The sequence below is a fragment of the Carlito syrichta genome, unplaced genomic scaffold (assembly GCF_000164805.1).
Source record: "Carlito syrichta isolate Samal-C Ts95f unplaced genomic scaffold, Tarsius_syrichta-2.0.1 Scaffold303233, whole genome shotgun sequence".
NCBI classification, from domain to species: Eukaryota; Metazoa; Chordata; class Mammalia; order Primates; family Tarsiidae; genus Carlito; species Carlito syrichta.
In genome coordinates this window covers 340,554-349,163 of record NW_007247329.1, presented here as the reverse complement: position 1 = coordinate 349,163, position 8,610 = coordinate 340,554, and positions in this window count along the sequence as shown.

The following is an 8,610-nucleotide window of genomic DNA, read 5'->3' as shown; positions in this document are numbered from 1 at the left end:
AGTGTAGTGAGGTTGGCTTGGTGTGGAGGCTACAGGGAGGATAGCAGTTGAGGAGGAGAATGGGTGAGGTTGGAAGGAGAAAATCGGTGATCCTCTTTTACCAAAATAAAATGCACGAATGAATCACTAGTGGCAAGAGTCCACAGGAAAAATGTACATGGGAGGACAGGTGAGAGGGATCTTTTTCGTGTGATAACATTCATTTTACAACTGAATGTTATCAGTTGTGTTTGTGTGGGAGCTAAGTTTTAGGGAGAGGGAGAGTTACAGGAAATAGATGCTGCTGCTTAAAATGCGTATTCACCTTTCAAAACCAAAACATGATCATCTTATGACGAATTGCTCAGGTTTCTTGTGAGGAGGGCTTGGCTGATGAAAGTACATAAATCCTGTACATTCACCTTAAATCTGAACACCAAACACATTAGCACAGCGGTCTCTAAGAATCTGCAACTGGAAGACCAGTTGAACTGAATCTAGACACATTGGGTCCTGTTGACTTTGCTGGGGCTGTGCCCATCCAGTTGGGAGATTATTTTACTCATAGAGTGAAGTTGATGAAGTTTGTTCTTCTTAGAACTTTTGACCTGGAAGTGATTCCAGCTGTCATTTGGCTTATGCTTCAGGTCTGGGAAGGGCTGCACTGATACCATTCAGTGTTCATTGGTTTTCCTTTCAATCAACACCTCCTGAGAATGAGATTCCTCAGACCTCTTTAGTGAAAGGGTATTGCATGTTTCACAGCCGCTGTGAGAACCCACTTCTGCTTTGGACTGTGTGGTTAGTCTTGGCCTGGCAACCACTGCCTTTTCTCTCTTTAGCCATCTACATCACCGATCCGTCTTAGCCTGAGACAAACTCTAGCTTCTCATTTGCCTCCAAGGTCATGGACAGCAGTCATATGTTTAAACACTTTGGGTTGTTAAATGACTTTTTATCATCCTGTCTTTCACTATCATTCTATACTTGGTTGCTTCTGAATTCTTGTCTTTCCTAAAACAGGACTCATGTCCTCCCTCACATTTCAGAACACTGGGGAAGTATTTTTTGCTCTCAAGCTTACTGTTAGATTTTTTTTAAGTGCTAACCATGTGCTGAACATTGTATGAGACACTGAGAAAATATAAAGTAAGAAAAAACTAAAATCTAACCAGAGAGAAGGGTGCAAAGAGAAAGTTGCTCAGGAAACAACCTCATATGACAGAGGGTCTTAAATCCATGACTGAAATATTTGGACTTTATCATTGGGAGTAGCCATATGGGAACTACTGGAGGTTACTGATTGGGAGAACATTAGACATAAAGAAACAAGTTGACAGGGCACGATTGTATGGCAGAATTAGGAAGAAGTAAAAGATAGGGAGGTCATTAGGCAGGTGGTGTATTAATCCCCTCATGAGTTGATTGCATCAAGATGTCTTTCATAAAAATAAATTAGAAAAAACTTTTTGTATTGTGGAAGTAATAATGGTTTAAGAGAATATAGACATTTCTGAAATGTATAAGGCAGAAAAACGACCCCCATAACCTTACAGTCTAAAGATAATTGTTAATATTTACTGTCTTTCTATGAATATAGCTGAGTTCACATAATATATGGAGTTGAATACCCTAACTTTTAAAAATAGCACAACTATTTGCCCACGTTGCTATTATTTGAAATACAATCTATAAGTGATCATGAAATCGATCAAACAGACTACCCATAGTTGAGTTTTTCTGCTTTTGTGGGATATCTGGATAATTTCCAGTTTTTAACTATCAGAGGTCAAAAAGAAAAGTCATCCTTGCCCATATAGCTTTAATCTCCTAGTCGCTTGCTTAGCATAGATTCATAGGGCAAGTTTCCTTCTCAGGTTCTTGGTGTTCCATGGAAACATTTGATATTTTTTCTCACACAAGCAATGTGTGGCACCGAGAGTACTCATTTTAAAATCACTGTCAATTTAAGGACCCAAAGGATATCATTTGGGATAAGCATTTATTTATCAGTTAAATATGAACGAGGTTGAAATTTCATTTAACAATGACAGTTCCTGGGATACGGCCCTTGCCTTCAAATCCAGGACAACCCTCTGTAGTTAGCAAATGGGCTGAGACCTGGCACCCGGGTGTTCCGACTCCCAGATAAATGCTTTTTGAAGTAGCCACTATCAGCAAATGGCATGGTCTAGGGATTACTGTAAGACCCTTTGTGATGAGGAAAGCGTGTAAGTGCAGATGGGAAAATACGGCTTTAGCAGCAACAGAAGTGAAGAAGTATTGAGGATGTTAGTGTACAGTAAACCCAGAATGAAGGTGGGTGCAATGTGGTGCAAAAACAAACCAAAACCAACACACACACAAACCCAACCAGAGCATAGATTATGTTAACACAAGTCTAACGTCAGAGTGGCAGGGCTGAGAGTCCAAGGTCTCCATGCTCAGGGGCCAGAAGACCCTAGCAGGCAGGTGAGTGACCTTGAGGCCAGTTGGAGCCTCAGACTCCGGTGCTTAGTCCGATTGTCTGAGGGACTGTGGCAACATTAGATGCACAGCAAGGTGGAAAACCACATCCTTCTTTCCATGGATGCAAAGGGTACAGCACGAATCTCTAACTGGAGGTGTAAGGATGTGTTCTCCTCTTTCCATAAAGACAAGCTGATTTGCTAGTCATGCTACAGTTTGGAATGGGATGCCTTGGAAGGAATGAGTTTCTCAAGCCCAAGTTGAAAGAACACTCGTTTGTGTGTGTGTGTGTGTGTGTGTGCGTGTGTGTGTATGTGTGTGCACGTGCGCGCACATGCTCACACTCAAATGTGCATAACATAAAAGTCATTATAAGTGTTGATTAGTAAACCATGCAGTTCCGCTTGTGTAGGAGAGTATTTATTATTCTACCCAAGTCAGAGCCAAACCATAGGTTGTATGGCGGTCCTGTGATTTTGTGATTCTCTGCTGAATTTGATTTGCTATAGATGGAAATGGAGAAAGAACAGAGAGATGATCAAGTGGTTCCTGAATGTGACCCTATAATGCTCATCCCCACTCTTACTGGCTTAGACCCAGTCAGAGCTTCTTTCCCTTGGTCTACCAAGTAGCCTCCTAACTGGGGCCATGTTTCTCCTGTTGCTACCCCGCTCTGCTTAAACAGTTCTTCACACAGCATCCAGACTGAATTTTCTTTGATTTTCTTTAATTGAAGTGTGAATACATTTAGAAAAGAGCATATATTATAAATTTCACAGCTCTATGAAGTTTCACAGAAAGAACACATCCATATTGCCAGCACCCAGACTGAGAAAGGAAGGTGAACTGAAGCATTATCCTCGAGCCTATTTCAGTGACCATCAATCCCGCCCCATGGGAAACCACCATCTTGACATTCAGCAGAACAGACTAACTTTGCCTGGTTTTGAACTTTATATAAACAAAATAATGACAATGCTCTCCTTCTTATTTATTTTCTTTTTCTCAGTATTATATTTACAAGACTCATCTGTGACATTCATCCAAGTTGTTGTCTGTATTTTTTTTTTTTTTTTTGAGTTGGGGTCTCACTCTGTCACTGAGGCTGGAGTGCAGCGGCATGCTCACAGCCACCCCAGTGTCGACCTGCTAGGTTCTGGTTATCCTTCCGCCTCAGCCTTCCAAGGAGCTGGAACTACAGGTGCATGATACCATATGCCTGACTAATTTTTTATTTATTGTAGAGATGAGGTCTCGCCAAGTTGCCCGGGTTGGTCTTGAACCTGCAGACTCAGGCAATCCACTCGCCTCGGCCTCCCAAAGTGCTGGGATTACAAACTGAGCCACCGAGCCCGGCTGTTGTCTGTATTTTCACACATCACTTTCTCATGGTTGTATAGTATTCTATTGTGTGAATCTACCACACCAGTTGTATCCATTCTGTTTTTGATGGGCATGTGAGTAATTTCAAGATTTTGACTATTATGAGTACTGCTGCTATGAACATTCTGGCAAGAGTCTCTTTACATGAACATATGTATGCCTTTCCATTTGGAGTATCCTTCAAGTGGTTTTGCTGAGTTAGTTTTAGTCGGTACGACCATATAGTTTTCCTAAGTGGTTGTACCAATTTACACCCCCATCAGCAGTTTTTGAGAGCTCCCATTGTTCCATATCCTTACCAACACTGTATAATTTTAGCCATTTTAGTGGGCTTTAGTGAGCAGTGACATTTAAAAATGTAAATAAGGTTATGTTCTTCCTGATTTAAATGATCTAATAGCTCTTAATTTTACCAGAATAAAACCCACCCTTCTTATTTTTGTCTAGAGGTCCCTGTATGGTCTTGCCCTGTCTGCCTCTCTGTCTTCATGTATCCGACTCGTCCCTTTATTCTGGTCACACTGGCTTCATTTCTGTGACTTTGAAATTTTCAAGCTCTTTCCTCCTTCAGAGATCTTGCACTAGTTGCTCCTTCTACAGGGAGAAATCTTCTTTCAGGCAGTTACCTGCTGGGCTCCTTGTCATCACTCAAGCCTCAGCTGTACAGCACTGTCACATGTGTAGGGAGGGTTTCTCCAACATGTCATCATATCTGCATGGTTCTCATCAGTCTGAAACATTTGAAAATTGTTTTTCTTATATACTTGACACTGGAATGACTGCAAGCTCTAGGAGGGCCTGTCTCCCCTTCAGCTGTGTTTCCAGCACTCAAGCACCCACGGGTGAGTGAATGAACTAATGAGTGGAGCTTGAGGACTAGATCAGGCCTAGGATGGAAGGAAATCAAATGCTTCCAGAACCATCTCCTAGTCCCCCCAACTGCTTCTTCCATTTCTGGAAGTTCATTTTGTCCCAACAATAAAAACCTACCACAGAGATGCTGCTCTGTGTTCCCAGGCCTCACGGAGAGGAAACATGACAACTTAAGGGTCTTAAAAAGTATAAACAATATTGGTAAAGCACCAAACCACCATCCCATCTTAATGCTGAGTTTTGGAACATTTAATCATTGCAAGTGAATATATTTCGGTTTCATTCTCACTGGGAAACCCTATCTGTAGTTTATGACCAATGAAAAATCATCAGATATTTAATCAGAACAAATAAAAATTACTTTGTAAAGCATTATGTAAAGTATACATTCTTATACAAAATCTTTAATACAAATTATTTTCCTGTTATTCTTCTTCATAGCATATCACATCTAGTTCTGAGGGTCAAATAGATCGAAGATAAAATTCAACCAATTGGAATTCTTTAACACCTCCATTATATACAGAGATATGTTGCTTTTCCTTCTCCTCCCAAAATGAGGTGCTGAATCTCTAGAGGAAGTTGATTTAGTTCATAAAAAGCATGAACCAGCTGAGTCAATTTCCCATGGCTAGTGACTAATGATATAAACCACTAAGAATATTGTCATTACAAAGTTATCTGCATATGGGAAAGAATGAGACAAGGAGGGGCTGAGGGTGATATGGCATTTATCACACGTCATGCACTCTTCTAGGAGGTTTTACAACCATCACCCCTGAAAAATGGCTACGGCTTCCCTATCTCAGATAAGTGAGGTTGCTGGGATTTGAACACTGTGTCAAGGAGAAGACCGTGAGATACATCTGTGCCTTTCTTTGTCATCATGAGATGTCAGAGGTAGAATTTCATTAGTACTCTAGAAACCAATGAGAGGAAGTCAAACAACCAAGTAGGCAACAGGGAGAAACACAAGAAAAGAAACTTCACATGGAAGACACATGAATATTCACTGGACGTAGGCAAAGACATTCCATCTTACATAAAGTGATTAAGGAAATGCAAAATAAAATAACAAGATAGCTCTTATACCATTGGACTGGCAAGCTGGCAACATTTAATAGTCTGACATTACCAAATATTGACAAGAATATGAAACAACAAAACCCTTATCCTCTAAAGGTTACTGTCGCGGAAAAAAAAAAAAAAATGGGGATTTTCTAATACAATTATACATGCACCTGCCAATGATTCTGCAATTTTACTCACTAAACAACCTCTCCAGTACTCACACAAAAGGACATTATAGGAATCTTCACAGCAGCCCTGTTCATAAGAGCAAAATATAAATGTGAACAACCTAACATAAATTGGAGCATATTCATACAGTGGGATACTATACAGCAGTGAGCTTGAAAGAACTAAGAACAACACTTCCTCCAAAATGCTTAAATCTCACAAAATACAATGCTTTTGTGAAAAAAGCAAGTCACATAAATATACAATATAGTACATTTTATACGAAGACTACTTTATACTGCTTAAGGGACACACACACACACACACGTGCGCGCGCACGCACACACACACACACACCCCAGAATGGTAAGCACCAAGTTTAGGATACTGAGTCTGGGGAGAGAGGAGGCTTAGCAATTATTGTTCCTGATGCTGGGTCTTGCTAACGTGACTTCCAACTTGTTTTGAGCTGTTGCGCTCTTACTATTGCACAACACACACTTTAAAAGAAAAAATGTTTAAGTGAAAAGCAGAGAGAAAAAATGAAGCAATCAAATTCAGGAGGTTTCAGCATAAAGCAACATTTCGCATGGCCATAACCGAGCAAATCTGATTTGTCCACCTGGAATCTCTGTAAGTAAATTCCGTTTGGATTCTCATTAGCAAACAGTGCTATCTAGTTTTGCTGATTTTTCAAGGTCGTTGAGAACCTGTGATGAAGAGACTCTCTTAAAGCAGCCTTCTATTACTAAAAATGTTGGATTACGTAGGGGTACTGCCTTACATGCAGCCACATTCCTTAGAATCATAAGACTGTGCTGATCCACCCCGGAACAGAATGAGTCACAGATCCCTATGGTTTTAGTCACATAGTTAATGAAACAGGTTGTCATTCTTCCTTGTGATCAATAGCTGAAGTTAGAAATATAATCATATTAATCATGCAACTGTAACCAGTGCACTTTTGTTTTGTTGTACCTGTTGATTATTGGCATATTTTCCACTTGGTGGGAAGCTCTGCTAGCACTTTACTAAGAGGTACTGATAAACTGAAATACAGGTTCCTGGTAATAGGTAGCAAAAATATGTAGACAATGAATGTTGGAATTAGTGAAACATAACTGCCGCGGGATTTTGCAGAAATCTGTGTAAAATACATAGCTTGGTGTTAATCAATAGCAAACCTCAATGCTTATGCGAGCAAACCAAAATAAATAGTTTGGTGTTAATCAATAGCAAACCTCAATGCTTATGCTTATGCAGAATGTGAAAACCAAGGGGCTGAGCTGGCCTTGGTATCTATACAGGCTTTCCCCCTTAATTTTGAATTCAGAAATAAACTTCTTTCCTCCCAATTCCTTGCCTAGCAGATTTTATTGGTGGGAGAGAGAGCAGTGTGTGTTCCATGGACCCTATCACCTGCAGTCAATGTTATGGTTTCTTGTTTTCAATTGCAAAATTTACAACCCCTGGAATCAGTTCTGTCTTCAGAGACAAGCGGGTTATTCTCCATGTATCAGGAAACACATTGGCGTAGAGGCCATCCTTGGAAGTGTAAATTTCAGGTCCACAGGAACACTAGCCCTGTCTCATAAGAGCAAGGCACTGTGGGAGAAGGTGGTGGCCTGTCTTAACTTCGTTATGTTTTGGGGCAACTACACAGATTGAACTTGGCATGCATGCCAGTCCTCGAGCTAGTAGAAACAAGGTAGGACACAAATGCATCTATTCTTAGAAATAACTTTCAACAACGTATAGAGCAACATTTCTGTATGCAAATAACTTTTTTTTTTTTTTTTTTTTTAAGTTGGAGTCTCAACTCTGCCGCCCAGGCTGGAGTGCAGTGGCACACTCACGGCTACCCCAGGGTCGATCTACTGGGCTCAGGCGATCCTTCCTCCTCCGCCTTCCAAGTAGCCAGAATTACAAGTGCACGCTACCATGCTCGGCTAATATTTGATTGATTGTAGAGATGAGGTCTCACCAAGTGACGCAGACTGTTCTCGAACCTATTGGCTCAGGCAATCTCCTCACCTTGGCCTTCCAAAGTGCTGGAATTACAGGCTTGAGCCACTATGCCCCGCCCACTTTTTTTTTTTTTTTTTTAAATAGTAACACCTTTGTTTTGTTTTGGGTAGGGACATAATCCTTGAAGAGTGTATATGTACAGAGGAACCGCACTTAAGCCTGATACCAGGGAAAAGTGATAAAGATCTCCATTTATTTCTTAGCAAAGGGATCCCTGGGAAACTCTTCAAAGAGATTGATTTTCATAACATTAAAACCTTATTTACCCTTTTTATTCTCATTTTCCCACTAGCGTGTGGTGAGTTTTTTCCAAAGACTACATGACACATCATATCATAAGAGACTGTGGAATTAGATATGAGAATCCCGTCATCCTTTTTCAAGCCAGACATCAAAGAAAGTTGCAAATGCGTAGAACAAGGCTACTTTTCTCAGAAAGAATAGCTTTTAGAAAGTATAGTTATTTTTCATAAGTTTTAAGATATTTATGTGAACGCCTAATACGTTTATTATTGTTATTGAAAATAAATAAGAAAGCAAAAGTTAAAAAATTCTCCTTTGAAGCTGGGCTCGGTGGCTCAGCCTGTCATCCTGCGCCTTTGGGAGGCTGAGGTGAGTGGATGGCCTGAGCCCGCGGGG